This window comes from Engraulis encrasicolus, chromosome 2, assembly GCF_034702125.1.
Source record: "Engraulis encrasicolus isolate BLACKSEA-1 chromosome 2, IST_EnEncr_1.0, whole genome shotgun sequence".
Taxonomy (NCBI): Eukaryota; Metazoa; Chordata; class Actinopteri; order Clupeiformes; family Engraulidae; genus Engraulis; species Engraulis encrasicolus.
Window position 1 is genome coordinate 31888517 of NC_085858.1, and position 17500 is coordinate 31906016.

The following is a 17500-nucleotide window of genomic DNA, read 5'->3' on the forward strand; positions in this document are numbered from 1 at the left end:
TTGAATCAAGATAGACACACGTCATACTTATAGGTAGGAAGGGTCACATGATACATCAGTCAAGTTCTGATTGGAGGGGAGACCTAATTCAAAAAAGTGCATCCCAAGGTATTCACAAATATTTACAAATATTTTCAACAACTGCTAAACCTACTCATCTATTCAGCACTGCAGCAAAGCATCGTACGTGGACATAGGAAGTGAGGCAAAGATACCAACACAGACCTTCACATATACAGTGCATGAAGTGATGTCCGCAGAGGTGTACTTCTACTGCTATTCGGACAGTTATGCAATGACACAAACACATGCACACAGGACATATGCAGATGCAACACCAGAATCACGATTTGTCAAATTCTACAGTGTACCACCACAGTAACATACACACACTCAGGGCTTGACCATTATTTTTGCTTGTTGGATATTGTGGCTAGTGGTTAGCCAATGGCCATTCAGCCTTTCTACAGTACTGGCCAAAGTGTTTTTCTTTACCTTGAAAGTCTTAGCTCAGAAGATGGAGTGCTAAAACAAGAGAGTTGTGTCATTAAAATGATTTCCTACGCCAGTAATCAGGAATAACTCACAGCCGAGAGAGTGTGGGTAGTCGGCACAACTTTACTGAAGGAATGAACTCGCGGGAGAATACACACAGGAAGAGCGCCTGGGCGCGCATGCGCCAAAGTACAACAATAATACCAGGCAGTAGACTGGCGTGACCACCTTTCTTCCCCACACCCACCCCCCCAAACAGGGAAAACATAGTAGAGCAATCTAGCAATACACAGATATCATCAGAACGCATAAGCAACAATGTGGAACACATAAATGCAGTGATAAACACACAACAGGACATTATGCAAAAAGGATACATGAGGAGTCCATCATTAGTCCAACACATAGTCACTGAGATGGGATGGCTGGCGACGCAGCCTGGTGCCACGCCGGGGTGGGGAGTTCGCGCCGTCAGGGGTAGTGCAGGAGGACTCCGGGTCCTCTGGCGGGTCGCCTGGCACGGCAGCGGCAGGTACCGATGCGATCTCCAGGGGAATGGCAGGTGTTGGGGGAGGTACCACCTGGGGCACCTTCAGGAATGGAGGGCAGTCCTCCTCAGAAGCGTCGTCATCCCCAGAGGGACGGTTGATGTCCAGGGTGGAGACTGGGACCTTGTAGCAGTCCGTCAACTTGACCCGATAGGTAAAGTCCCTGAGTTGCGAGCCTGCAAACTTGCGCAGGCCACACCAGAGACCTTCGACAGACACGACCAGGTATCTGTCACGGCTGCATGTCTTGTTCCGGTCAGTGTGGAGGTAGACAAGGTCACCCACCTCAAGCAACGAGGGGGATAGAGTCTTACCCCGAGGGGCCTTGGACTTCTCGCTGTGAGCATGGTTCCTCACCCTTTCTTCATGCTGTGTACGTATGAGTTCTTCATCGGCAAGGGGCAGCTGGGTGGAGGTGAACTGGTCTCTCTGAGTCCACATCTCCCGGGCAGACAGGCCACGGGATCGCAGTCTGGAATTGAGGCAGGCAGTCGCCACTGCCAGGAGCCTCGGCGATATGGGACCGCCTCGAGGCTGCTGTCGCAGCAATTCCTCACCTAACTCTTGTACGGCCTTTTCTGCGACAGGGTTCTTGTTCAGGTTCTTCGCCCGCCCCAGCTCCAGTGAGATTCTATGCTGGGCGAGGAGTGGGTCAGAAGCCAGGGCCTTGAAAGCAGGGGCCGGGTCGGTCCGTATGACAGCGAATGGACCGTCGAGGGGCCGTAGTTCTATGCAAAGCCTGATGAGTCCATCTCGCAGGGTCTGGCTACCCTCGTCGTCCACCAGCATCGAGACAGTGTAGGATGTCACACACTCTCGTACCACCAGCACCAGTTGCCGTGCACGTTTCATGACATCAGCAGCAAAGGCGGCACCTACTGTAGCTGGGGGCGCAGATGACGACTGTTCGTTGACGACTTGGGGTGTATGACGGAGGGCCACACACGGATGACAGCCATCTGTGGCCCGGTGCACGGCTTTATCAAGGTCAAGGGCAAAGAAGTACCTGTCAAGTGTTTTTCTTAGCTGGTTGGCGGTGGGGTGGCTGAGCTGTAAGTGCAATGCAGTCACGAGGCCATCCAGGACCTGTCTGGGAACAATGATGCACTCCCGGCACGGAGAGAGGGGTTCTTCACGTTTTACGATTAGTAGGCCGTCCCCAGCTATCGATGCTATCCCCTGGGTAAGATGGGCATGGGTACGGCGTAAATCAGGGCATTCGGACTGGAGGGATCGCCACGCCGTTCTGCTTGTGAACGGCAGTCTCGCACGACCTGCCAGAATGTCATCAGTGGACAGCAGTCTGACGACTGAATCCTGGGTGCGCTGCACAAAGGTGCACACCTGGCATGCCATGTCCGTACAGTCAGGAGGGTTACGGCTAGCGAAGTCGGACGGAAGGATCGCTACGCCAGCTACATGCCGTATTGACACTTGGAATCTGCACGCCGTGGAGAGGAACGTAGAGACACGGGGACTAGCAGAAAACTCGCCCCTGCATAGTTTTTCGTAGGCCTGAACGCACGGCTTGCTGTCTGTGAGGAGGCATGCCTTAGTTGTCGACTGAATAATGTAGGGGCCATAATGTTTGACGGCTGCTGCGATAGCGAGAGCCTCCACCTCACAGGGCAGCCATGTTAGCTGGTGGGCACGTAACTTGGCACTAAAGAAACCAGCCAAAGCAAGCTTGTCGTTGCGCATCACATATAGTGTGGCAGCAATGCCAGGTCTCCTGACAGCACCATCAGTGACGATCCACAGTTGGTCATCCGGGCGTGGTAGGATGACCGAACGACTGGAGGAGAGGCACTCTTTCACTCTATTAAAGGCACAGTGCAACTCTTCAGTCCACGCAATGTTGTCTTGCGAAGTCTTCCCTGCTATGGCGTCGTCCAAGGGGGCAAGGAGGGCAGAGCAATGTTTGATGACGCGGGCCATTACCTTGACTGCTCCAATGAACGATCTCATACCTCCCACTGATTTTGGCGGCTCACATGCAGCCAGGGTAGACACGCGGTGGGGGCTAGGCCTAAGTGTGCCCTGGGTCCACACCCACCCAAGGACGGTAGTGGAGTGTGGGTTGATGACCGTCTTAGATGCGGAGAGGCGCAGGTTGCATCGACTCAGAGCATGTAGGACACGGGTCCAGTTGTCGAACAGCTCCTCAGGTGAGTTGCCCCCGCAATACAGGTCATCGGCAAGCTTTGCCACGACGCCCGCCTGTAGCAGATCACCCAACACGCGGCACATTAGTTCCTCGAGTGCAGTCTCTGAACCGGGCATGCCCATAGCCGAACGTGCATAGACGCGAACTCCGCGAAAGGGGGTGACCACGCCACAATACTTCATGGAGTCGCGTGACAGTGGTATTTGGTAGAATGCGTTCGTCAAGTCTGTAGCTATGAGGTGTCTCCATTGGGCAACTTGGCGTAGGGTGCTGTCGACATCGGGCATGAGGGATGGTTGGGGCTTTGAGTAGCGGCCGACATCAGCGAAGGCGGTCACTAGGCGATAACCACCAGTCTGCTTTCTGATGAGGAAGGAGGGGTTGAGATATTCCACGGAAACACCTACATCCTCACGGCGATGGAATACACCCAGGTGCTCTAGCTCGTCAAATTTCTGTTGTAACTCAGTGAGTTTGTCCCTGCCGTACAAGGGTAAGCGACCTTTGCGTTGTGGTGGCTCGACTGGGCCCATATTCACCTTGGCCTCGAATGGGCCCTCAGCGCCGTTGTAGCCAGAGATAGCAGGGTTGAATACCTCGTCATATTGGTCCAGCAACACTGAAAAAAGCCATATGTTGTGTATGTTAAATTAATCAAAGGGAAACATGTCACTTCTACCATGAATAATTATGTTTTGTGATTGGGCATAATGAAGTTATGTAACTTTAGCATGATGCCCAATAACCAACGACTTCCCAAATCCAGTAATGTTGTCACAACCTAATTCCTTTGGATAAGATGACCAATGGCTTTTACAACGCCAGAACAGATGGTGGCAGTAGTGTGCGGATTGTGTGTGGCAGCCGGAAACAACGAGCTTGCCGAGTTCTTTGACTGAATACATATCCGCGGACACTCTGGCTGAATTCGAAACGGGAGGCAGTGACTCGATGACTCTCCTCCTACATAAACAGGTCACTGATCAGAGAGGCGAAGTCAGCTGATGAGGCAGCCGTTACGAACGGCACTAACGAGTGCGCCGTCTTGCGCATTTGATGTTACGGCGATTCTTGCGATTCTATGGGGGGAGTTACGTTCATCACGTTAGCGCTTAGCTTACGCATGCTATTTGAACGGTGAATGATCGTCAGACGGCGGAATCGTAAAATAGGCTATAAATAGATCTAGCGACAGCATATTTAGATACTACAATGTTGATTTATGCATTCGATTTTCAATATCTACATACATAACTGTCAGAATAAAGAGTATGATAAGGTAGTAGCTTGGGTAGTAGCCATGTTTGTTTTTCAGGTTTCCGGTTGAGAGGGAGGTGGCGCACAGCATGTTGGGTACCAAGGAAGCGAAGTCAGCATCTGATGTATCCTTGAAATATCCTCGTTACGCCCACAAATGCAGTCAACTGCCGAGAGAGGAAATAAAGCAATTTTTCGTTTCGATCCACACTTCATGACTCGATGTCCAGTTAGCTCACTGGAAGGACAGCTGCCTTCCCCGTTTCGAATCGGGCCTCTGAAGGCGGGTAAGTCAAAAAAGTAAACCACTGTAGGGCTGTTTGCATTTATCATGACTTTCCTAGAATCACATTTATATCACCCGTTTCGTTAGTGTACTTAGTTTTGGCATCAAGGCATACGTTTTATGAGCAAGAGAGTAAGCGTAGCTGGCTAATTCTCACCAATTCAAACTGGTTAGCGGCTAAGTATCGATATAGTCTCCTTGTTTTAACTATTGTTGGGAGTTTGGAAGCTGTCACCCATGTTGTACTGTATGCATGTTTGCATGTGTGACATTATTTTCGGTTACTTTGCGAGTTATAGCGAAAGAAACTACCTGGCAGCCCATAACGGGCAGCTAGCTAATTTATGCTAGGTGACAACAGCTGGTTCATTAACGTTGTATTAGTTCTATGCATTGACGTTGCGAGACCCGTGTGCGTCTGATTTCAAATGTATCCAGGACAGTCGTAGATACCATCAGTAGCTCTACACACATCAATGACACAGGGGAAGTAAAGTTACCGCTGATTTTTGGTATTGCTCCGTCTGTGTGTGTACGGCCACAGTAAATGTTGATTAGCCGGTGGAACTTTTCGGTTTGAAAAAAGACGAGACGTGAGACTGCGTGACAGAAGGGGCTGTGTGTGCTTGTGTATGGGTGCGCGTTTGAATGGGTGCGTCGTGTGTAGAACTAGATGCTGCAGTTTGCAGCTGGTTTGATTCATGTCGTGGGTCACTTACCAATGTATGTAGGCCTAATTGGCTATGACCTTTGAAATAGTTGAAAGTAAATCCCAGTAGTATCTAGTGAAACACACATGCAAACGCCCTTCTGTCCCTCATTCCCTCAAACTCGATCTTCTACATTTGTTGTGTAAAAAGGACATAGCAAGTTTTTTGTATCAATGATCACTTTAGGATATTCCAGTGCATTTACATTCAATATATACTGTACCTTGAGTGAGGTAGAAATGCATATTGTTGCAAATATAAATACTGTTAATTTGTTATTTTTTGTAATTAATCATTTACTGAATTTCTTTGTAGAATATGTTACTATTATTTGGGTTTTTGTTCTCTGCATAACTGTCTCTTTCACCTATATTAATTCCTCAGCATTCAAGATGTTTGTAGGGTCCTCACCTCAGCTACCTCTCACAAGGTGCCCCTGAAAAAGGTGATGAAAGTTCTTGTGTAGTATCTAATCTATGACTATTAGCTTGTGTGTGTGTGTGTGTGTGTGTGTGTGTAGAGTAGAGTAGAGTAGAGTACTTTTATTAATCCCGAAGGAAATTAAGGTGTCTGTCAGCTTACATAAATACACAAATACAAAACATACACAAGACATTATACACATAATTGAACATTGCAGGAAAATATATATCTTGAGTACTACCGCCGCACATTATGTCACATACACACATGTTCTCTCTCTCACACACACACACTCACACACACATTGTCCCACCCACACACACACACATACAAACCCACCCACAACCCCCAAACACACACACACACACACACACACACACACACACACACACACACACACACACACACACACACACACACCTGCACAGACACAAGGTCCTGGTAGGGTGTCATGTTGCATACATTCACACTCACAGAAAAACAAAATAACCATGTTAAGTACAAATACAAGAGCCAAAGAAGTTCTAATTATTGTCCATGCAAAAGCTGAGTAGTTCACGGCAGCTATTCCAGGGGGTGAGGTAGCTGAGGTGGGGTGTAGTGGGTTATTGTCCTGTATTGGGCAACCCTTAAAGTGTCCAAGGTAGTGCAGGCGCTTGCTCCGGGGGGTGAGGGGTAGGGGGTAGGGGGTGGGTGTGGGATGAAGTGTAACTGTTCAGTAGAGAAAAGAATCGGGAAGGGGGGGGGGGGTGTAGTGGCTGCAGGTTGAGTGTTCCAGTGTGGGGGGCTAGTTATGCAGTCCAGTCACCAATGACAATCTCTTTAATTGTCTCTTTCTGTGTGGTGTTGAAGAGCTGGATGGCCCTGGGGACAAAAGACTTCCGTAGTCTGTCTGTCCGGCAGGGGAAGGCCCGGAGTCTGTAGCTGAACAGGCTCCTCTGGTTGGCCAGAAACGGGTGCAGGGGGTGTCTGTCATTTTCAAGTATTGAGTCCAATCTGCTAAGTGTCCTTTTTTCGGCTGTGGTTGTGAGATCCTCCAGTTCCATACCCACCACAGACCTAGCTTTCCTCACCAGCCTGTCAAGGCGTCCAGCGTCCCTCTTCCTAACGCTACCTCCCCAACAGGCAATAGCGTAGGTGAGGACACTTGCCATGACAGACTGATAGAACATCAGCAGGAGCCTGTTGCAGACATTGAATGATCTAAGCTTCCGCAGGAAGTAGAGCCTGCTCTGCCCTTTCTTGTAAAGAGCATCTGAATTGGCAGCCCAGTCCAGTTTGTTGTCCAGGTGTACTCCTAGGTACTTGTAGGTGTTGACTGTCTCCACTGTCTCTCCCTCGATAGAGACAGGCAACAGTGGTGGGGTGGTCGTGTGTGTGTGTGTGTGTGTGTGTGTGTGTGTGTGTGTGTGTGTGTGTGTGTGTAAAATCTGTTGTAATTATTTTACATTTTTCTCTGCATAGCTGTCTCCTTCGCCTATATTAGTTCATCTGTCTTTCTGGTCACAACAGAAATTCAAGACGTTTGGGTCCTCAGCTCAACTGACCAAGCTTTGCTCATTGAAGGCATGAAGTAATTTGTGATGCCCCCACGATTGCAGTTTTTAAACGCAGATGGCTTGCTCTTTTTAACATGTGCGAGGTAAGTTATTTGTTGATTTTTTTGTGTGTTTATTTCCTCATTTTAGTAAGACCATCAGGCCTTTTTGTAACCTTTGTCACAAGTCTTAAGTTGCAAGTATTTTGTAGGTATGTGTTTTGTGCCCTGTTTCAAGTTAAGTGCCAAGTTCAAGAGGATCATGACAGTTGGTTTGCTGTTGAATTTCTTCTCAGAGCTGGATGGTCTTTCAACAACACTGCTCCGGGTCTTCAGCAAGAAAGGTGCTTCTCATGCAAGGAAGATACAGAGGATCCTGGTGCCCATGACTCAGGTAAAACATGCACACTGCCATGCATCACAGTAATGCTAAAATTTCAAGATCTAATGTAATGGGGAGAAGTAGGGTGTCTTGGATCATATTGCATTTCTCCCACTAATTTCAATCCTTCAGCCAGTTTTGAACTCATTGTCTTCACCTCAGTTCTAACTACAGCTGGCTTTACACACAGCAGTCCTGGGCAATGATATAACAGTCTTTTGCAGGTCAGTTGATGTGGTTGCTGCTCTGTTTTATTATTATTTTATTTTTTTATTTGATTCTCATGTCTGTCTGGCTTGCGATTCCCATGAAATGATCAGGGGAATTAAAGGTACACTGTGTACGAGTTTTAGTTGTTTATTTCCAGAATTCATGCTACCCATTCACTGATGTTACCTTTTTCATGAATACTTACCACCACCATCAAATTCTAAGTATTCATTATGACGGAAAAATTGCTATTTTCATACATGAAAAGGGGGATCTTCTCCATGGTCCGCCATTTTGAATTTCCAGAAATAGTCATTTTTAGCTGCAGAAATGACTGTATTTGGGCCATACTAGAAAATATTAGTTTATTACTTGGTAAGCTTTCATGAAAAGGTCAAATTTGGCAATAGGCAGCCCAGTTTCAATTAGCAGCGTAGTTGCAGTACCTTTTTTCACAATTTCCTGCACAGTGTACCTTTTTAAGGTCAGACGTCACATTTTGGCATCACTTCAGTACGTTTGGAACCAGGGCTGAGTGCTGAAATGGTACCGAGTACTTGGGGCTAATGGAAAAGTGTCAGAGCTGCACCATGCCATATCAAACAGTGACGTACTGTACCACTTCACTGCCAGTACCAACGATACACTACGCTACTAGATAAATGAGGTGTCCTTTATTTAATGTGGTTGTACCTGTACTGCGTTTATTCTTCCTGTTGGTTAAAATGTTTTTCCTGCATTTTTGTTTCCTGGCATACATTGACCGGCCCTCATACGCAGACTGACAACATTGATGTGAAGAGGGAGTGCATGCTGAGGAGCTGACGGTCTACCTGAATGAAGAGCCAGACAAAGTGGTATGTTACAACTCGGCAGCTAGATCTGTCTTTTTCGTTATTAGGTGGCATAGGGAGATCGCACACATCAGTGGCCTGCGAGGCTCATTTTGTTGGGCTCTGGTGGGCTCCTCCTGTGCTACCTGACATGTCTCCTGGCATATCATCCACGTTCTGGACACTGCTGGAGGACACACCAAACCTTCTTGCATTGATGTGCCATCTTGGCCTCAGTTATGTGTTCTTTGCAAACACGAATCTGCCCAATTCCAGCTTTGCTAAAGCACCCTCACATCATCACAAACCCTTTGCCAAATTTCACGTTCAATCCAACACCAGTCATCTCTGATTTGTAGATCTCTGCAGGTCTCTATCTACCCATGAAGGTGTTGCACTTGCTGTGGCACATTGCGAAGGCCGCATAACTGAAGCAGCAGAAGTTATCTTAGAAGAAAACTTAAACTCAATATAGGTTTTAGTTCTGGAATACGATCGTGCTGTAGGGTAATAGTTTTCTCATAGTTTCACCTTAGACAACTCCCCCTCAGGAGACCAAACTTTGAGCAGACTCTTTTGCATTGGATGGGTGGGGTTTGACATATCTTTCTCTCTCATGCAGTTTTTGGTTGACAATGTGCCTAAAAGGGCCAATATGTTCAAAATACTAATAATTGTGCTGGTGGGGCAGCCGTGGCCTAGTGGTTAGAGAGTTGGTTTTTCAATCTATTGGTTGCAGGTTTGAATCTCCCCTGACCTGTCACTACATCTCCATCCATGGCTAAAGTGCCTAAGGCAAGGCACCTAACCCCACATTGCGCCAGGGCCTGTAACCAATACCCTGAAAAGTAATAAATGTAAGTCGCTTTGAATACATGAAAGCGTCAGCTAAGTGTAATGTAATGTATTGTAACAATTTTGCACACTGTATACTTAGCTGTATGTGTAAAGTTTCTCACCAACACTCGTGAAAAGATCATGACCCTGTTTCTCAAAAGCACCGTTGTTAGTTAGCGACTTGGTATTTTGCCAATGGGAAATTTCATGCAAGCAAAGTTTTTACTGTAGTTACCAATGATGCTGTTGAGAAACATACTCCAGAATGGGGTCATAGCCACACCAAAAACGAAGAGAGGTAATTGAACATCAGTTTGATCTCACATTCAATTGCCTAAACAGGCAGTGTGAGGGCACACAAGTCAACATCCTCCTCATACCTTTCATAAACTATACTAAATATACTACTATACTACTTTTCCCATCTCTGGGTGTGTTAGGGTGGACAGAAATGCCCCAAACTTGCGCCCACAAATACCGCTTACGGCTTCAATCATGGGTTTTGTTTACTGTTTTCCAGGATGTTGATCTGGACGGTCCAGCTGAAACGTATTGTCTTCGTGTGCGTGTGATCGGCAGAGAGTCCTCAACGACATTGGTAACGTACCTGTGGCCATTGCAGTGTTTGTTTTGGTTTATGCTCTTAATCTCTGTTACCTTCCAGAATGGAAGTACACTTTCAAATTTCTGTTTCATTCTAACCGTCTGTTTCATCAGCTTTTAAATGTACACTGTGTAAGATTCTTAGTTGTTTATTTCCAGAATTCATGCTACCCATTCACTAATGTTACCTTTTTCATGAATACTTAGCACCACCATTAGGGTGCATCAGTTGCCCCCTATGAAAAGATATGGCCTTGGCCCTATAGTAAAAATGTTCTACACCCAGTAAAAACACACTGTGTAAAATATTTTGAAATTTGGATGAAGTCTACCGGGGCCACCAGCCCCATGAAAATAGAAAATAATGGTGATAGTCAAAATCTTGAATAGAAACAGGGCTGGACTGGCCATCTGGCATGGCGGGCATTTCCCGGTGAGCCCCGCACCCTCGTGGGCCCCCATTGTTTTATTTTTTACATTACTGAAAATAGGGGCCCATGAGGGTGCGGGGCCCACCGGTGAGTCAGTTCTCCGGCACTAATCCGAAAGTGCCCGGGCCCTATTTATCGCCCAATTCAGCCCTGAATAGAAATGGACATTTTGCTGCATAAAGCTACCCAATAAAAACATATTGCCTCAGCTGTGTGATTAAAAAAAATCTATGCACAGTAAAATCACTCTGTGGAAAATGTGTTGAAATTTAGATTAATTCTACTGGGTCCACCAGGCCCATGAAAATACAAAACAATGGTGATAGTGATGGGCAACCTGGATTCCAAAGTCCAGTGCCACATATTCCAAATATAGCCAATATACCGTAATGAACCAGCTGACCCACTGCCAGTATCAAGTAAGAGATTGCGAAGTTGTATGACTTTTGTGTGCTTCACCTGTGGGCCTAGGATTGTACAGGTAGCTGTTAATACCTGGTGGAACATCTGTACTAAAGCTGTGAATGCTCCTTGGAATGACTTATGTTTTTTCAAGAAATTCCTGCAGTAGTTCAATAGAGTACTTACAATACAACTGTATGTGATGTTGGAAAGAGTGACTTCCCAAAACCTGTACTTAAGTGGGCAGTCATGGGTGAGCGGTTAGGGCGTCAGACTTGCATCCCAGAGGTTGCTGGTTCGACTCCCGACCCGCCAGGTCGGTTCGACTCCCGACCCGCCAGGTTGGTGGGGGGAGTAATCAACCAGTGCTCTCCCCCATCCTCCTCCATGACTGAGGTACCCTGAGCATGGTACCGTCCCACCGCACTGCTCCCCATGGGGCGCCACTGAGGGCTGCCCCCTTGCACGGGTGAGGCATAAATGCAATTTTGTTGTGTGCAGTGTGCAGTGTTCACTTGTGTGCTGTGGAGTAATGGCACTCTTCAATACAGTTTTATTGACTGCCTTGTAGCCTAGGCATTCCAAGGAACATTCACAGCTTTAGTACAGATGTTCCTCCATGAATTGTAGGCCCACAGGTGAAACACGTAAGGGTTAACGTTCGGCGAGAAGGTCGCTACCGTGGAATAGCAGCACGACAGAGAGAATCTTTAGACCCCGACGCGGAGCGTCTCTCTGAAGTGCTGCTATTCCACAAAGCGACCGACTCGCCGAAAGTTAACCCGCTTATTATATGGATATACTTAAATGATTCACACATGGCGGGGACATTTCTTTAGGCCTATTTAATGTTAAGTCTATTATAGTTTTTAATGTTAAAAGATTGTTGCTGCGCAAAACAAAACAGTGCCGTTGTGGAACACCGCTAGGCAACAGCTAGGTAGCCAGGACAACAGGTGTTGTCTATCACAGCAGCTGATTAGAGTCTTGTTAAAAAGTCGCTTTAGCAGTAAAAAGTCTTGTTGCCATTGACAGCGGTCTGTTATAGACCAACCCGTCCGTTATCGAAAAATAACAGACGTGCGAACGTTGGGGAGCCCCGTTGAAATGAATGGAGCATTCGACCGATGACGTCACACCATATAATAAACAAATATAACAGTCATGCAGCTTTGCAATATCTTGCTTGATACTAGCACTAGTAGATACTAGTGGTCCAAGGCAGCAAGGAATTGATATTGTGTTGCAAAAGAGCAAATTTGCCTAAATATAGCAGTTTGACCATCAGTCTGTCCTGAGACTGAAGTCTGTGTAAGTGGATCGACTGAATACACAACCTGCTTAGATATTCCTTCTGTTTGTGCTCCCAATACAGGTGATTTCACTAATTACCTCATCAACCTGGCTTAAGTGGTAATTAGGCTCAGCTGGTTCATTATATTGGCTGGGGCAAATGTGTAACACGGTTTGTCCACCTCTGTTTTAAGACAATGGCAAACCTAGATTCAAAAGCTACAATCCAGTGCCACAGATTTCAAATTACCTGGTTTTACCTGTCCAATGGGGCACCTAAGTCTCCACCCCTTCCGGGCGGCTTATGGGGCTGGCAACGCAAAAACTTTTGACTGGGCTGTAATGGACTGATCAAAGCTATTTTCCGACCCACCTCGCATTTCCCCGTCGATCATACATATGCTGTGCCTCAGAATTAATAACAACCAATGGTGTGCTTGTTGACTTCACATGGCAAGCGATTTTTGAGTTGTGTGCAAAAATATACAATTATTTGGACTACACAACAGATGTCGCATGTCCGACGTGCAGCCACTTAAGCCGCAGTGCAGCGGTAGGGTTGGCTGTGCCTCGGTTCACGTCAGATATGCGAGGCGCACGTGTAGTCTCTAACATAGTTTTGCACAAAAGCTAAAATAACGTTTCTTGCGTGTCGAAAATGAGTGGTCTTACGACGCAAATCCAAACCTTTCAAATTCACTATCATCATATGTGAAATCCGGAGCACATGCCAAACGGGATGAGGATTTAGCTTGACTCGCTCCATTAACTCTCATTCAAAATTTTGAGAGCTCCAGCCCCATGGATCGGAAGTAGAAGGGCGTGACTTAGGTGCCCCATTGCCCTAACTGGAAAGGTAAAACTAGATATGTCATTTGGAATATGTGGCACTGGACTTCAGCTTTGGAATCCAGGTTGCCCATCACCATCACCATTATTTTGTATTTTCATGGGTCTGGTGGACCCGGTAGAATTCATCTAAATTTCAACATATTTTACACAGAGTGATTTTACTGTGCATAGAACATTTTTATCACACAGCTGAGACAATATGTTTTTATTGGGTAGCTTTATGCAGCAAAATGTCCATTTCTATTCCAAGATTCTGACTATCACCATTATTTTCTATTTTCATGGGGCTGGTGGCCCCGGTAGACTTCATCCAAATTTCAAAATATTTTACACAGTGTGTTTTTACTGGGTGTAGAACATTTTTACTATAGGGCCAAGGCAATATCTTTTCATAGGGGGCATCTGATGCACCCTAACCACCATCATATTCTTAGTATTCATTATGACTGGGAAAAATTGCATTGGGATCTTGGCCATTTTGAATGTCAAGAAATTGCCATTTTTAGCTGCAAAAATGACTGTATTTGGGCCATACTATAAAATATTTGTTTATTACTTAGCAAACTTTCATGAAAAGATCAAATTTGGCAATAGGCAGCCCAGTTTCAATGAGCAGCATAGTTGCAGTACCTTTTTTGACCGTTTCCTGCACAGTGTACCTTTTTTTTAAGAGTTTTTAGAGAAATTGAGAAATTAATCTTTCTCATTTGCAATTGAAGAGGTACCCTCATTTTGTATCTTGCTTTGATCATTACATGTGCAATGAAAAAATAAAGGCAACTAATTCTTCAACTTTATCGCGTGTAACTTTATTGTAGTTGGTCTTATAGGCTCAACTGGAACCAACTTACAACTGACGAACTTGGCTGACATGCATATTGGTAGATGCGTGTGCCTTGAGGTGTTTTCTAGCTTGATCTGAACTGATAAGGACAACAATGAATGTTTAATTAATTAAGGTATATTGATTTTATGAATGACTTTTATTATGTTTGATGTTCATGTGGCTTGACAAGTATTGTCTTAATACAGTTAATTAGATGTGTTGAACAATCCAAACAATATTTTGTTGTGGGAACATAAATATATTATGGAAAGTATTTCCATCCAATTTGATTATGCTACCATAGCAAGATGTTGATTTGTTGAGTGTCTCAATTTAAATACTGCTGTAACTACCCCATTAAGTTGGTTCATCCAGACCTAAGTGAAACATGTTGGTGCAACATGTAAAAGTTAAGATGGATTAACCCTGTCTATTAAGGTTGAAATAACCTTTAAAAGTTATGTTGGCTGTACCCCTTGTACTTAGGTCACAGTTACACTTACATGTTATGTTGATCCAACATATTGACCTTAATGTGACTCAACAAAAACATTTCTTGCTAAGGTAGCATAATCAAATTGGATGGAAATACTTTCCATAATTTTTTTATGTTCCGCCAACAAATAATTTGTTTCAGTGAAGGAGTGAAACCTATCCTTGAAGCCAGGAGGGAGTAGGTTGTCTGGGTCTACTTGGACGCCCTTGGAATGCTGAACAGTTGCAGGTCGGACTGGGAGGTGTCGGGCCATTGGCACGGTGGTGTGAGTGTCAGGTGCGGGGCTCGGGACAGTGACTGTGGAGAGGGGGTCCACTTGGCAGAAATGTTGGTGGCGCCTCAGGACATGCGGCTCACCTGACAAGTTTGGGATCCGGATCCTTCCAGCGACACTGGATACCACTGCAGGGCGGGGCCAGTTGTGTGTGGTCTCGCATTTGGCCGTGTGAGTGTCCAGGCGGGGCTCCATGGCGTAGGCTGTGTCCGCTGGAGCGTCAGGTGGGAGGGGAATTTCCAGAAATTCACCTGGCCATATGGTGGTCGACACGGGAGGGGCACGCAATGTGATGGTGCGGCGAACCGCGTTCTCTGTGAGAGCCGTGTTCGCGGAGCCGTAGGGGAACACAGCGCCATTAGCTAGGGTAATCAGTCTCTTGGCAGGGCGCACTGAAATGTCATTTGAGGACATGAAGGGAGTGCCTGCGAGTATGTCCACATCCAAATTTTCCACAACTAGGCCGTCGAAGTGGAACTTATTGGCACCCCGGTTGAATGTGAGGCGGGTCTCGCCCACAACCTTCATGGGAGAGGAACCATCGGCTTGGTGGGCAGACTGGGAGCTGGGGGTCATGTGAGCTCCGAGGCGGTGCGCAGCAGACAGTCTGATCATGTTGCAGGTGGCGCCGGTGTCGAGGATAATGCGTGCATGGTGGTGTTTGTGGAAGGTATCGATATATGGTGATTGTCTGACCTGGACGGCACGGGCAGTATGGGACTGAGTTGGCTCAGGGCATATAGGAGGAAGTGCCTCGTCATCAGAGCACTCCTGGTATGTGACTGGGTCCATGGGGTCTTCATCGAGCACAGAGACAATCTGTCTGGCTTTGAGCATGAATTTTCTGTCTTGTTCGGGTAGATATTTGCATGAGCTGAGAAAGTGTGCATTATTTTGGCGGCCTGCTTGGGTGCACAGGGGGCATGACTTTTCACGCGGGCTTGGCCGCATTGGCATTTTAGGGGCAGCAAAGGGGAACTGACGGGGTACTGTGCCACTGTATGTGCGGTTAGAGGCAGCTGCACGCATAATTTTGGCATCGTCGGCTGCACGGATTTCAGAGAGTAGGGAATCAAGTGCTTGGGAAATCTCTGGTTTGATAGATGCCAATGTGCGAGTGCGCAGCTCAGTGCCATATCTTTGCTTGACAAGTTTTGGTAGATCAGCATGAATTAAACGCAGCCAAGTCATGACTACAAAATTTTCAAGGGAAGGGGACAGCTCTTCATCCTCAGCTAGGGCAACGCCATAATGGGTTAAGCCAGCTGCTTTAAGGAGGCTATCCTCTGTGAAGGCCATAAGTCGCTGGTATAAATCTTCAGCACGTTCATCAGCTTCTAAATGAATATCTACAAAGTCAATGAGCTGAGCCCCTGTGGTTTGGAAGCCGTAATGTAAACGAATGGCTTGCCATATGCTCTCAATGGACGTGGAATTTTTGACAATGGTGTTACGGGAGATCACAGGGCAATAATTAGCAACTTGACCTAGCATGAGTTCTAACTGGCGGACTTTATGTTGAGCAGTCCGCCTGCGAGCTGCAGGAATTGCCTCACCATCGTCCTGAAATCCTCTGAGAGGGGTATCACGGCTCTTCTTACCCCATGCTGTGCCATCGATGAGGAAAGGAGCGAACACCGGATCCAGTGAGAGTGTGTATAGAAGGTTTTGTTTCCAGTTTTCGAATGAGTTCAGAGTCTCGTGCTTGGTCAGGCACCACTGTTTCGGTGCGCGGTTGATATTAGCCATCACGTAAGTGTACTCAAACTACCTTCTCGGCCGTTGACACGTTCGTCGGAGTCGGAGAAACTGAAGCTGAAAGGCTGGGTTCGGTAACTTTGCGCTGCCACCACGCCAGTAATTAGGAATAACTCACAGCCGAGAGAGTGTGGGTAGTCGGCACAACTTTACTGAAGGAATGAACTCGCGGGAGAATACACACAGGAAGAGCGCCTGGGCGCGCATGCGCCAAAGTACAACAATAATACCAGGCAGTAGACTGGCGCTACATAAATAAATCAGACAAATACTGTAGAAACATGAATCACTGAGACACTTTTTTGTGGAACTTAATTGACACAAGACAAAAAAATATAGACTACCCTGATATTGCATACCTATACGCTATCTTCCAAAGAGGCTAGTCACAGTGAAATTACAAGTTAAGAGTTTTATAGTAACAATAACTTTTAACATCATTTGGTCAGTTGGCAGGTGCCAATTTCAAGTCCTGTACACACTCATAGTCCAACTTCGTGCTTAGGCCTTCATGTTGTGGAAGTCACACCTAGCTACAAGGTCTGGCGCTTGCTCTCAAAACCCTGTATGTGTGTGCACTGACAAAAAACAAGTAGAGGTGTTGAAAGCCTTCCGTGAAAGATGTTGTAGAAAGTTTTAAAAGCACACACTTGGGGGGTTTGGAGCAACAAAAAGTAATCCCACTTACTGCACTCAGCAGAGGATAACTTTTACTCCCACTGACTAGGAGCACAGTCAGACATTTCCCTCACTCTGCTTGCTCCTCGCTAAACCCCCCTGAGAAAATAAGAGGGGGTTTCATTTCATGCACCAGTGACTTGGAGATGATTGAATCACTAACAGTGGCCCTTTCCGGTGGCTATAGCTGTTGCTATTTACA

The 17500-nt window shown here is 46.4% G+C and overlaps 1 protein-coding gene and 1 long non-coding RNA gene across 3 annotated transcripts in view; one reads left to right on the forward strand and one right to left on the reverse strand.

The window, feature by feature from the left end:
- The window catches only part of aatka (apoptosis-associated tyrosine kinase a), a 93933-nt gene that overhangs the window by 55432 nt on the left and 21001 nt on the right, over nucleotides 1-17500 (reverse strand). The gene's annotated exons all lie outside the window — the stretch shown is intronic.
- On the forward strand, nucleotides 7410-10390 carry LOC134462044 (uncharacterized). 2 transcript variants are annotated; one of them, XR_010037480.1, is made up of 4 exons: nucleotides 7410-7528; nucleotides 7720-8029; nucleotides 8796-8872; nucleotides 10206-10390. It is a non-coding gene; the product is annotated as an uncharacterized LOC134462044 (long non-coding RNA). The 2 variants fall into 2 exon arrangements; XR_010037481.1 differs by having other exon boundaries at nucleotides 7720-7817.